Source organism: Notothenia coriiceps, unplaced genomic scaffold, assembly GCF_000735185.1.
Source record: "Notothenia coriiceps isolate Sejong01 unplaced genomic scaffold, NC01 NC01_scaffold00032391, whole genome shotgun sequence".
NCBI classification, from domain to species: Eukaryota; Metazoa; Chordata; class Actinopteri; order Perciformes; family Nototheniidae; genus Notothenia; species Notothenia coriiceps.
In genome coordinates this window covers 13425-27432 of record NW_011365092.1, presented here as the reverse complement: position 1 = coordinate 27432, position 14008 = coordinate 13425, and the positions used below count along the sequence as shown (strand labels likewise).

Sequence of the window (14008 nt, the reverse complement as noted above, 5' to 3'; positions counted from 1 at the left end):
ATTCTGTACAAACTGTGAAGTCCACTGAGACAAATGCAATATTTGTGATATTGGGCTTTATAAATAAACATTGATTGATTGACCTGACCTCACACAAAGGAGACTTTTGACACTCAACTGTTACACACACCACAGTTATTGAACCCTAAGAAAATTATAGCTCTCAAACACTGTTCTCAGAAACATCAAGACAAAATCGTGTTAATTGTGCTCTCAATTGTGTGCATACTTTTGTGAGAAAACAAATCCTGTTTACATGCTACCATTAGCAAAGGAGAAAAACAACTTCATTTCCAGCCTCGTTTTTTCTTGTGCAGGTAATTGATAAAGGTCACTTCCAAATGAGCTATCTGATGACACACAGTGAAGTTCCTGACATTTACTCCTAAAACCTCCACCTTCCCTGATGTGCTAAAGATAGAACCTGATCCTTTTTAGAAACACACCATCAAATAAGGGACTTATGGTGCACTTAACAACGGCTAAAAAGAAATCTAACTGGCCAGCATTGATTTACGAACCCAGTTTGAAATGTTTTTTGCTCCAAACGATTATCAGAACATTCTGATTGCACCCTGAGTGCCCTCCGTGATAGTCTTTGAAGTGCTCAGAGCTGTGTCGGAGCTCAGTATGCGCTTATATCCGGAGCTTTTGTTAGTCACTTTATATACACCGAGTCCTGTGCCATCATTATTCAATGATTCACACTATGCAGCCAAAACACTCACTCTTATCTGTTAAGAGGCTGCAGAGAAGCAGTCAGGCAGCTCTGGGTGGGTGGGAGGAAGGGTGGGGGACGGAGAGAAAGAGAACGAGAGAAAGAGAATGAGAGACGTACTCGCTCCCTCTCTCTAGAGGGAAACGACTTTCCTCTCTTCTTCACAACATGAGGCAGAGAGCCTTCCGACTTCAAGAGCTTTAGATCCTGAATATTCACGCTGGTGGCATTTTACCATGTGTAGGCGGTGAGGGTTTGCAGAGATAGGAGTGAGTGTGTGAGGTATTGATCATTGGTGCTGTTGTCCTTGTTTGCTCTGTGTCCACAGTGCCAGCTAACTCTCGGAGAAGGGTTGACATTATAAGGCGCACTTATTAAACGGGGGATTCATTTAGAGGGATATATTTAGAAAGCAGAAAAACAAAAACGAATTATGCATGCAGCACATAAAAGGAGGCTACATAAATACTTTTAATTTTGTTTTTCTGTGCAGCAGTTTGAGAAGCTACACCTTTGCATGGCCAAATGTATGTTGGTGTTTTTGGCTGGATTTTAGCAAGACTTTCTTCCTTAATTAAAAACATGTTTATTTTTAGAATCCCATTTTCTCCTCTAACTTTGACACGTTTTGGTTGAGAATCACCAATGAATAATCTCACTCTCGAATACTGGAACTGTTAAACATTAACAGCTTCCATTGTATTGTGATTAAATATTTTCAGTCTCTCGAGATTGTCCCTTTTTTTATTTTCTCCCATTAATTCTGTCTCTGTCTTCATAATTAAGAAACGATGACCCTTAACATATCATATAATTGTTCTGGTGCCCCTTCTTAAAACTGAAGCCTATCTTTGTGCTTGTGGTGCATTGTGCTCCACTAAGATTCCTGGTAGTGAAGACATTTGTCAAAGTAGGGAACAATCAGGAAATCAGTAATGTGTGGGAATATGAAAAATCCACCAATAAACAACAAAATGGAAGCAAAAATTGAAGGTGGACAGCCAGAAGCTGTTAGGATTGATTTTTCCACTTGTGTGAGGAATTAAAGTTGATTTCAGAGCTCTAATATTATTGTGCCATAAGCGCCCACCCAATTCACATTAGTGAACCTCCAAGGAATCTTGTAGAGCCAGATCTACTGACATGCCTCATGCAGTACATTTGTGGGTGAAAGAGATTAACAGAACAGACTGGAATCTGAAAATGTGTATTTTTTATCTTTTTTTTTTACATTTAGATTTCTCACTCTATCATTCCTGCCGGGCCTCCAATTGTCCTCCAGCAGCTATTTAGTTACAGCATCTGACTGTGCTCCATCATTGTCAAATAGGTTCCAATCCCTAACTGGGATGATTTTCAGCTCCAGGGTATTTGACTAGCTATAAAGCTTTCATTATAACACAATGCAACAGTACCCAAGCAGTCACAGATTTTCATATCTATGGTTTTGTCTCATTCAAAGATGGAGAGCACAAAATCATTGAAGAGGATGATCTATGAAGTCAAACCTGTTACAAAATAACACTTCAGGGTACTTTATTCATCCAAGAGGTAGATTGCACACACTACTCTTGTGTTATCTTGAAATTATTTGGTGTTCACCATGGCTCTATCTTGGGTTCCCTGTTGTTTTACTTTGGGTTTAAAGAATAAAGTCAATGTAATACAATGAATAGTCAGTGTTAATTTATATTTATATTCATTAATCTCCAAGCAATCTGTGCTTCTTTTTAGATCATTGTTAGACAAAAATCACTGTACTGTCAGAAAATACATTTCCATCTTTTATTTGTCTGCACTGTGATGTTTTAAAGGTCACCTATCATGCTATTTTTAGGCAATAGCATAGGTCTTAGGTATATAAAAGAAATATAAAAAAAAATGTCTATGAAGTGTTTTGCTCAAAATACCAAACAGATCACCCATTCTAGCCATGCCTCATGTCCCTCTATTTCACTTCCTGTTTCAAAAGTGCTGATTTTGGGTATAACGCTTTAAAAAATAAAAAATTGATACAAAATTAAAAAGGAGGGGGCTGAACTCATGCGGGACCCGGCAGCTACTGTCTAAACTAAATACTGCCGTGATGAAACGCCATATCATGGATTATCAAGGATTATTTCTGAAACAGTATGGAGCTCAAAGGCTTTCTCTCTTGCCGGTTATACCACAAGGTGAGTTCATTTTTATTTCCTGCTTCTTCACACACATGCTCTATCCAGTAGAGGTTAGCTCTGAGTGTTAGCGATGCTAATGTAAACATGCACCGACCATATTACGTCCAAAACAGTCGGGCATTGTTTCTGATAGCAACTTTCTGATAGAGCCGTGGGTGTAAAGCCAGCCTACATTTCCGATATTACGTCATATCGGACGCAAATCTGGATCAGCTCCGTTGTACCCCTGTTTTTAGAGATTTGGGTACGGAGGAAAAGAGAGAGGGTTTTATTTTCTGGCGCTGCGTGAGTTCCCTGACACACCGGGGACACATGTATGTATAAAAGACATCAAAGTCTAGTGAAGCTTCGCAGCGGCGAAACTGTGGTGCGCCTACACTGTAGGTGCGCCGCATTTGGGGGTATGGGTGCTAGTGGAGCCTCGCAGATGGGTTGGCTGAGGGGGCTGCAACCTGAAAAACTGAAAAGGACTAATCCCAATGAATACCTTTTTCAGAAATAAAGAAAATCGTTACAGGTGGAGGGAAATGAACCAACATGTTGTGCATGTTTGTTCATATGTGCCTGTTTGTGTAGTGTGTTGCCAGGCCACTGAACTCTGTACATATTTTCCATGTGTATATTTTTACACTGAGGGTGGAGTTTGGGGAGATCTCTTGGCCTCCGATCCTACTGACATATCGGGGCCATGCTCTACTCTCTGCTTTGCTCCCTTCTGTGTTCTTGGAAACGAAGCAGCCTTGTGTTGCTCTGCCAGGCCCCTGAGACAACTCCCAGTTTATTCTGTCTCAGTGGCGTGTGTGAATGTTGGCATGATTATATATATGTGTGTGTGTATTGGACCAAGCTTTTAATTTCACTGCACAGCTTTTGGATCAAATATATAACCTGGCCAATGCTGAACCAAAACATTTTTGTCTGAAATGTATTCTAAGTCACATTATGATTTTTTCTTCTTTGCCCTGCAATGTTTATAAGTGTAGCTGGTGGGGACACAAATATGATGTGATGGATTCATTGTGACAAGAAACTTCACTGCTATACTTCAAAAATGCAATAGCTGTTGCAGAATTCAATAAGTGCAGCTCACTGGAGGTTTTATGTGACAAATGACACAAATCAGAGAAATTGGTGAAAGGAGGGGCACAAACCTAACGGCAGTGATTGATAGGCACTAACTTCCTCGTCTCCCTCTCTGGAGATGTGAACCACAGAGGAACCTGTTTGTATCTGTGTACGTTTCTCTGTCTAGCTCACACACAACCTCAACTTATTGATGCAAGTTAATAAAAACTGCCTTTTCTTTTCCTCCTCTTCATCTCCCCCCGTTGTCCCTCTGTTTTCCAGATGGAAGAAGTAATAGCACACATGCAGGATGACAAAAATGGCATCCCGATCCGAACAGTGAAAAGTTTTTTAACGAAGATCCCCAGTGTTTTTTCAGGTAAGGCTTCTGCTCTGTTTTTTCTTCTCCTCTAACTCTTCTTAACTTGCCTCTCGCCCACTAAGTACTTCACTTGTACTTTGTTCCGGCCGAACAGAACACTAAAAGTATTTAAAGAGTTGTCGTTTTTGCATTTCACACCAGCAGTGCCAGAATGTCAAGAGGATCATATTTGATTCGGATTTTGTAGCAGTTCAACCTAAGAAAAATCCATGCTGGAGTGATGCTCCAAAAGATAAACACTACATTCAAAATGTAAGAGGAGTGAGGCCATCATAGCTGTAAAGCATTATTCACCACAATATAAACCTACAGTATTATCCTGCAGTATTAAATACAAATGGTATATACAGTAAGCCAAGAAAAAGCTATACAATGCAATGCAACAGTATCATAATTGTATTCTATGATTAATGATTTGTAAAATTCTATTGACGCATTAAGAGAGTTCAAAAATCTAATTCTTAAGTGCTTGACCTTGAAAATGGTGTAAAAGTAAGAACCAAACTACAAAGGCATACACAGTTAAAATTACAAAGCTAACTTTAGCTTTAGTGACGTTAGTGAAACAATGACCAATGCTTAGGGCATAAAAAGAGCAGCTGATGCACAGCTGATGCACAGCTCTTTTTTTGTTGTTGTTTCCTTTTTTATTCCAAGTCTACCACACAGTGTTTGTGTTGGCCCTGGAGGGTTCATAGAGAGAAAAATAAATAAAACGAGGCCACGTTTTATTAATTTGTGTGCACGATATACTTTCTCGTTTGCACAAGATACTTTCTTATGGTTAGACGCATCGAACTGCCCGATTATTACGCCATAATATTAGTTTTATGAAGAAGATGTCCGGTCGCCAGGGCATGTGTGTATGTGTGTGTGTTTGTGTGTGTGTGTGTGTGTGTGCGTGTGTGTGTGTGTGTGTGTGTGTGTGTGTGTGTGTGTGTGTGTGTGTGTGTGTGTGTGTGTGTGTGTGTGTGTGTGTGTGTGTGTGTGTGTGTGTGTGTGTGTGTGTGTGTGTGTGTGTGTGTGTGTGTGTGTGTGTGTGTGTGTGTGTGTGTGTGGGCATTTGTTTTCAGAAGATATTATGATAGTGGCATTCTTTCCGGTGCAGTCCGACAGCATTTAGCACTAGCCTACATCGAGATTAAGATTAAACGAACTTCTTTCACTTGGGAATACACAAATGGAGTTAGCCGGATGTGTGTAAATTACTATTCATGGTAATTTGCCGGTGTCGGACACACACATACACCGACACACACTAAAACATCCATGAAGCATGTTCACGTTTCCATAGCAACAACAACTTCCTGTCAACAGCGTAAACTCGCCTTAAAAATAAAAGCATCTAAATAAAACAGGAACTTAACCTAAATTACATTTAAGACATATACAACTGCAACGAAAGTAAAAAAAACAATGTCATATCCTTTTCAGTTTCACAGAACACAAATTGGGTTATTTACACATCATGCGCCCTGATGACCGGACATCTCCTTCATAAAATGAGTAATAGGGGGAATAATCGGGCAGTTTGATGCGTGTAGAGGTGTGTGTGGCTAAAACGTAGCAGCCTCGATCTCTATTCAGCTGTTCTGAAGGTAAACACAGAGAAGGCGCTGCGTAAAAGACACAGCTCTCTGCGCGCAGATAGCAGATACTGTGAGAGTCACGGACATGAATTCATAGATCAAGGCAGACTGGTTCACAGACTCTCGTGTTTTGCGAACCCGGTGCTTAAACAAATAGCTTTACACCTCTGGCCGAAATATCCCTAAAATGAAGTTTTGAAATATATCTCAAATAATGTATGCACTGTCATTTCCCCACATAAACATAACAGTCTGCAATGAAACGGTTGTCTCCTGTTCGCTCCACTTCCTACTTGGCACACCGGTAACTTTCTCGTGCGAACGAGAAAGTATCTCGTGCGCACGAAAAGTATCTTGTGCGAACGAGAAAGTATATCGTACGCACAAATTAATAAAGCGTGGCCTCGTTTTATTTAAATTGAGGCCACTAATTACATCTTATGCGCACTAATTAATAAAACGTGGCCTAGTTTTATTTATTTTTCTCTCTATGAACCCTCCAGGGCTCCGTAGGTTTAAAACACTGTGAGGCTGTATTTTTTTATTATTTTACCAAGCCACACAGATCTACCGCTGTTCTGTCAGATTACATTTTTCTCCGATTGCTGAATAAATACTTTAGAGTCATAAATAATATAAAATGTCCACCTGGGTATCAAAAATGTATTTCTGATTCTGATCTTCAGTTCCCAATCTTTAATTCCCCACAGGGCAACATGTCTCCAGGACATTTGTTCCTGTGAGATTTCAGTTTGCTAGGTGCGCCCACAGCACTTGACAAAGGTGAGAGGGGAGATGAGTAGAGCACGAACAATATACATTCTAAATTAATTTATGTAGCAATCCATGATCCAATATCATCAATGAAATATCAAATAAAGATACATTACACTGTTAGCAAATAGGGTAAACTGTGTATGCTGTTGGTAAAACACACCTACATATCTTCAGGTTCCAAGCTCCTGTGCCTTGCTAGTCACTTCCTGATAAATGTCAAAGGGATGAGCCCAAAGGTTAGCAAAAACAACGCTCCAGGTTCAATTAAAGTGGGCTGACATTAAAGGTGGACCAGCTATTCTCATAAAACAGGAATGTGACCCTTTTCTTATTAGAAGATACATTTATATTTCTGCAAGATCCAGTGGTAAAATGTCAAGTAATATTAAGTTTAGTTTTTAATATAAGCGTTACTCAACATTTTTGAATGTTGTACTAACTCCCAAAACATTCGTGCCCTGGCAGTTTCTAAGGTTGTGACAAAGACACATTCCCTCTGTAGCTTCCCCTCTCGAAAACACTGCCACTTCATTCGTGATTACTGGAGCACTGTGTTTTTTCTCTACAACACATTTCGCAGCCCCACTTTTTGAATAAAATACATTGATTTTTCACTTGTTAAAATTACAGCAATTGCTTTCATCTGACTGTAGTGCTAAAGTGTCTCTACATAGGTCTCATAATCAAATGATGTGGTTTTAGAAAGTAGTAATGTTCAGCTGTTGCCCTCTGCTGTGTTTGTGTTTTTCTGCAGCAATATTCACCATCATTGGGATCATTCATTTTTGATGTTATAGTTTAGCAATCTCTTTATATCTCTTTACAATATTGCACATACAGGCCTGCACCTCAATGCACACCAATACACACACACACACACACACACACCCACACACACACACACACACACACACACACACACACACACACACACACACACACACAGTCCAATCTTGGTCATGATATTAATCAATTCCGAGAACAGCCTTGTTAGAGGATTACCCTACACATCTCATTTAAGCTCTGTCTTCGAAAGTGGGTCAATGTTGATAGTGTTAAAATGGGGTTGTATTAATGATCTTAATCCATGGAAAATCTCATTTAGTTATGGTGTCTTCGAAAAACAAGGGGGTGCAGTAAAGATGGACACACTGAGAGACAGCTTGATCGACAGAGAGACAGCCACAGGGACTGACTGTCTCACTGCATGAATTCCCTCATGTCACCATTTCACACCTTTTTTCTGCTTTCTGTGGCTCTCGTCTCCTTAACATACCTTCACCTGTCAGCATGACACACAGTAATAATAGCTTGGAAAATATATATTTAGCCAAAGTGACAAAGTCACATGTTGTGGCGGGGTGTGAAAATGCCCAGGGGGCAGAGGGACACTATTGTGTTTTTCTGAGAAGTGAAAATGATTCAGTTACTTTCTCTGAAAGAGAAGATGAATTTCACAATGATATCCAGCATACACAAATGTGATGTTCAGACAAAGGGGAAATAGAAGTCATCTATTTAGATATGACAATTTCATCATCTGTTTTGAAAAATGAAACATGTATTTGTAAGTGATTGAGTGATCTGATGCTTTGACTTATTAAATTGAAGACATGCAAAGTCTGGGCTGTGACTGACAAACTGTGTTGTTACTGTACACAATGGATCCTTCATTATGTCACTGCGCTCCTCTGGTCTTTATGGATCACAGCCAAACAGAGCTGGCTTGGAGAGGGTGTCAGAAAGACATTTTATAATGGATGGTCTATTAACCACCCACATGGTGCAAGGCGAGAGGAATTGGTATGCACTGTGATTATGAAGGGAGGTGGATAGGGTTAAAAGTGTCATTGTTTCCCCTCCATTTGCATCTATATGGAAAAGTGGTTGTTCAGCACACTGTGAATATATTAGATATCAGTGATTCATATGCATGTGTTTTCTCTGGTTTCAGGTTCTGAAATTGTACAGTGGATGATCAAGAATCTGGACATCGAAGATCAAGGTAAATAATCTGATTGATATTGATTTAGGATACAGGTTAATTTTTTTCTTAAAGATGCACTTAGTTCAATCGGAACACACAGACATGATAAACCTATTATGAGATTGAGTATCATCTTCCGAGGGGATCCTTTGCTCCGAAGTCCATCGCGAAAAAACGTCCACAAATCATAGAAAAAGACGTTCCTTAGCGCTAACTCCAGAACTTGTTTGAGAATCATCACGTTTTTAAGTTTTCTTCAGTCTCAAAGTAATTCAGTGATCGTTGTGTACATCCATAGATCTGTTTCAGACTGTAACTACTATTAGTTATTCGACTAACTTTTAATGCCGCCAGTTTGCCACAACGTAAACAACAGAGCTCTGTTGATACAGCCATGTTAGCACAGCTTCCTAGCTAACTGAATCCATTTCTACCTTAAAGGCACTGTCTGTTTACACCCCTAAACATACTCTGGAGAGGGGGTACAGTCAGAATAATAAAAAACACATTGATCTGCAAAAATAGTTTGAGATGAATAGACTCTTAGTAATTAATGCTAATTATCTAATTGTAGGACATAATTGTTAGAGTGGATTATTCGGTGTAATTGCATTTTTGATGGTGCTTCTCAGAGCAGCTTAAAAGAGATAACAAGGTTTTTCATATTTCTTCGGTAAATAGCAGCACCTTTATGCTGTCATAGACAACTGATTCTTGAGAAATGTAACAAACCACTCTTAATTTTGTAAAAAGAAAACTAAATGTGTGCCTGTGTGTAAAGAAGTGTCTCAGTCATCATTGGGTTAACACTAGCTGTAAAATATTGTGAAAAAAACCACTTTTGTTCGTCCTAATATTTCAAGTGTAGTCCTTTAAAATGCTACACGTTTGCAGTGACGCAGTTTTATTTCATCTGTCTTTCTGTTCCTTGAGCTACAGACACTGCAATTGGTGGTCTTGTTCCTCCCTATATCTTTCTTATTACACTTATTTTGCTCCTTTGTGATAAAGTAGAACTAGGCTGTCTTGAGGGATGCCCTAAATCATGAATTGACACTCATATTGCACATAAAAATGACCGAAAAGTAGGAAGGGAAAAATATGTATTACTCAGATGTCATACTTCAGCCAGTTCATAGCTGAGGCATCAGGCTGAATAATCAGCTCTTACGTCCTTTGTTTGTTGTTATCTGTCTTTTTCCTTGTTTTTCAATGTTAATATAAAAAATGATGCATGCACTTATCAAGGCTTTGTGTATGTGTGTGATTGTGAGGGCACTATGACGCAGTTAGATCAAGATAAAACACCTCTGCAATGTTTTTCAGTCCTGTGCTTTTGTTATTTTCTCTTGTGTTTTTTTACATTTATGTTGAGATACTTGTTGGAGTAAAACACATATTCAGACATCTATATGTTTCCAAATAGAATATGTGTTTCCAGATGCCTCAGGCCTCAGACAGCACTGTGGTTAGAAACATTTCTAATTATTTGTATTGCAACACCACTGGTATGCCAAAGCAAACAAAAAGATCCTGTTATTTCGGTTCTGCTTAATGTGATAAACTGAGCCAATGTTGTTAGTTTTTGTTGAACTCTTTACTGGGGTCTGGCAATAGCGTATGTCATTCCCAAAAGCACATTTTCATTATTCCATTAAAAATGCTCTTTAATAATAGTATTCTTGATCAAAATGGTCCGAGAATGGTCAAACAGTGAAGAGTCTAAGTAGATGTGGCAACAGCCAGATGTTCATTGTCCTTTCGTTAGGGCATCCTTTTTTTCATTGCAAACAGATACTGAACAAGCTGTCATATGCCCTGAGGTGCAGAGCGTTGTGCAAAACGTAGGAACTTCAGCCGAGAACAGGTCCTGGTGGGGCTGACTAAAAGCAATTAATTTGGTTCACGGCATGAAAGCAGCATGTTTATTATGTATAATCAGGAAAGCTTATAATATAGTTGACTGGGGATTGCCAGTGTTTTGCTAAATAAATACAACAAAATGCTGACATACTAGAAATCAGATCATTGTTATCCTATTTTGAAATCTCTGTGGTCCAGAATCCAATTTCTCTGCAATATTGTATTATTATTATATTATTAGTTGACTCAAATTCCTGCTTTAAAAATGTATTTTCAGCCGAAGGTTTTGCTTTTGCGCTTTACCATGAAATCCTCATTACCATTCAGACCATTAAGTTTCATTATTATTCATCATATTCCTGAAACCAATTGGTTTATCTGACATGGGAACTATTGAAATGAATTGCTTACCACGTGGCCCAGACTTGATTCATTAGCATGCATTACCGTACCGTTTAGACAGTTCACAAAGACATTGGAAAAACTGAGAATATGAATGTAAATAGCCACATGTTGAAATGATCTACAGCTTTAGGATGTGCTGTCTGTTTGGATGCTGCATGTAATCCTTCAGTTCATAACTGACCTGCTTCCCCAAAAAAAACGAATTGTTAGTATACAACACATTTTTACCAAATTGAATCCACTTAAGTTCAAAAGTGAACGTTGCTGCATTATCATTTTAATAAGGCCAGTAAACCAAGAAGCTTCAGCATCAGTCTGACGTCTGACCTGCCTGAAAATCAATATCAACAACATCTGATTATTGCCAAAATACAATTTACAAACTGTAAAGCCTTTACATCAGATACAACATCAGATCTGTCTCTCTGAGGTTTCTCCCATTTTTTCCCCTTTAAACTGTGGGTTTTTCTCCGGAAGAGTTTCCTTGTACGATGTGAGGGTCTAAGGATAGAGGGTGTCGTTTTTCTCATACTGATATTCTGAACAATCTGTGCTGTTGTATTAGCTGTAAAGTGTCTCTACTGTAGGCTATTTTTATTATAAGTACATCACTTTGGGTCAACTAAAAATCGTTTATAAATGTGCTATATAAATAATACTTGATTTGATTTGATTTGTCTTTCAAATGTAGATTTGAAACAAATGAAAAAAATGTAGATTTGAAACAAATGGAACTGCATACAATAACATCCCTTTATATTTATGTTGACAGTATTCCAGTAATTATTAGCGACATATGAGCATGTGAGACAGAGAGGTGTGAAAGACAGCTTGTTCCTATGCATGTGTGAACATCTGTAGGGAGCAGGGAAACACAACATGTTCTTTACGCATGTTTGAACATCTGTGCTTGGATGTAAGAGCATTTGAGAGAAAAAACAATAATAGGGCTGAACTGCACATACAACATTTTAAATGGGGGAAATGTCATTAAAAAAACAACACTGGGTTAAAAAAAGAATAAAAATCACCAGAACAGAACATCAACAAAATGCCATCAAAATGTCAGGAAGTGAACTCGTGTGTTATTAAGGGTATGAATTGCATATGAAAGAGCACATCATCTGCTCAGTGGAACACCAGGGAACAGTAAAATGATCCCTGAGGGAGGACGTCAGCGTGGAGAGGCTGCATATACTGTTCTCTATAATAGTCCTGGCCTCCAACCTTCTTCAAACCTTCTCCTCATCAGACTCAAGTGTCCCTCTTATAGTGGAGCACTTTAAACAATATTTTTTTACTGTCTCCTGAGATCAGCCCTCTGCTCCACTGGCATACAGCTCTAAAAAAGATTGGTTTCTTTAAAGGAAAATGTGGATTTATGAAATAATCTCAGTGTTCTTGCAAAACTCTCCTTCAGTTGCGCATTTGTACGAATCCACTATGTTCTCCTCCTCCCTTATTTGAAATATTTTACATCCGTACTGTGAGGGAAAATCCTTTTTGGTGGAACTGCTAACTACTTGTATATATCAAAACATTGCAACTCCAACCAGACACTAAACAGGTTGGGAACAACTGATTAAATATTTATGTAATTGTAGTTTATAGGCATATTTTGCATTGTACACATTTAAGAGCTGCAAAGCCGCTAGAAGCTAATTATATCTACAATATTTATCTGTGAGAAGAAGTATAAAACGGAATACTTTTAAAACAAGGATTCCTCGACATATCCAAACAGTGCTGTATAGTGCAAACAAAAATAATTAAAAGTAAAACTACAAGCACAGGATCTCTTCTGTTGTTTTTAGATAAGGCTCAGCTGGAAGAATACTCCCACACTCCACTTGGCAGGCCTCCAAACGGCTGGGTTTTTGGCACAGAGCTGGTAATATGATGAAATCAAAGGATGTTTTCCCCCCAGAGTAAGAGGCCGGCCCGTCTTGACATCTTGACTAATTCCAGTCCAAGGTTTAGTCAGCTATAAAGCTTATATAAAAGCCTGCAATATGTTAAATGGAAGACAGTAGAAGCTCCCTTGCTACCGGGAATTGATCTCTATAGACTCTGGCTCGAGCGCAACAACAAAACCATCTCTGTTAATCGTATTTATCCCAAGAAAAACCCTCCATCACATTACAGCCTGAAAACGCATTTTCAGAGTTATTTGTGTCATCATTGTGTTTACTTTGCATACTCTAAAATAAATAAAATCGTTGTATTGGATACTACATGTAAATAAGCACTTTCCACTTATATTGATATAATTATATGTAACTTGTACTGGATGTAACTAGTTCTGGATGATTTCCTTAATTCAAAATTAACAGGCAATTCAGTCGGGACTGCTTTGGGGATTGAGAAAAATCAGTTTCTGTGTGTGGGTACGACATTAAACATTCATCATTCATCCTTTAAACGACATCAACTCTCAGCTTCACTTCAGCAAACGCACACTGACTGAACAAGCAGGTGACAAGCGCTTCAAAATCAGAGCAGATCAGCCCGCAGAATAAGAGACAGCCAGCTCTAACGGCACTCTCCTAGATGACATTTTTCATACCCTGTTGATTTGTCTTTCATCTGACATTCATGCAAGCTGAGAACATAATTCAGAAAACTTAATTTTTGATGGATCGTGAGTCACAAAGATATACTGTATGTATGGGTATATGGAGTGGAGCTTTGCTTGTTAATGTCTGTATTGAATAATCCTGTATTTCGTAGATAAAGAGAGATGACACATAGAAGCCTAGTTAGATTCTGTGTGGCTTTTTTACAAAAATTACTCTTCTTCTGGCCTAACAACGCAACAATATACAATATACAGTCAATTAGGGATGTATATGGGATAATATAGCTGGAGGAAGACGTGCAGAGGATAAGAAGGCATGGGTGTGTTTATAAATAAACATTTTTTAAATAAGTTATGAGTAATCATTTATTAATAAATGTTGCGAAGTCGCACACACACACACACACACACACACACACACACACACACACACACACACACACACACACACACACACACACATAATA

General features: G+C 38.6%; 1 protein-coding gene and 1 long non-coding RNA gene across 2 annotated transcripts in view; one reads left to right on the top strand and one right to left on the bottom strand.

Annotated features, from left to right (window-relative positions):
• Window positions 1-8713, top strand: part of LOC104960802 (uncharacterized) — a 30317-nt gene extending 21604 nt beyond the window's left edge. Inside the window, exons 3-4 of the long non-coding RNA XR_800020.1 lie at window positions 4243-4339; window positions 8663-8713. This is a non-coding gene — a long non-coding RNA (uncharacterized lncRNA). The remainder of the gene's footprint in view (window positions 1-4242; window positions 4340-8662) is intronic.
• taf6l (TAF6-like RNA polymerase II, p300/CBP-associated factor (PCAF)-associated factor) overlaps window positions 1-14008 on the bottom strand; it is a 358002-nt gene that overhangs the window by 339958 nt on the left and 4036 nt on the right.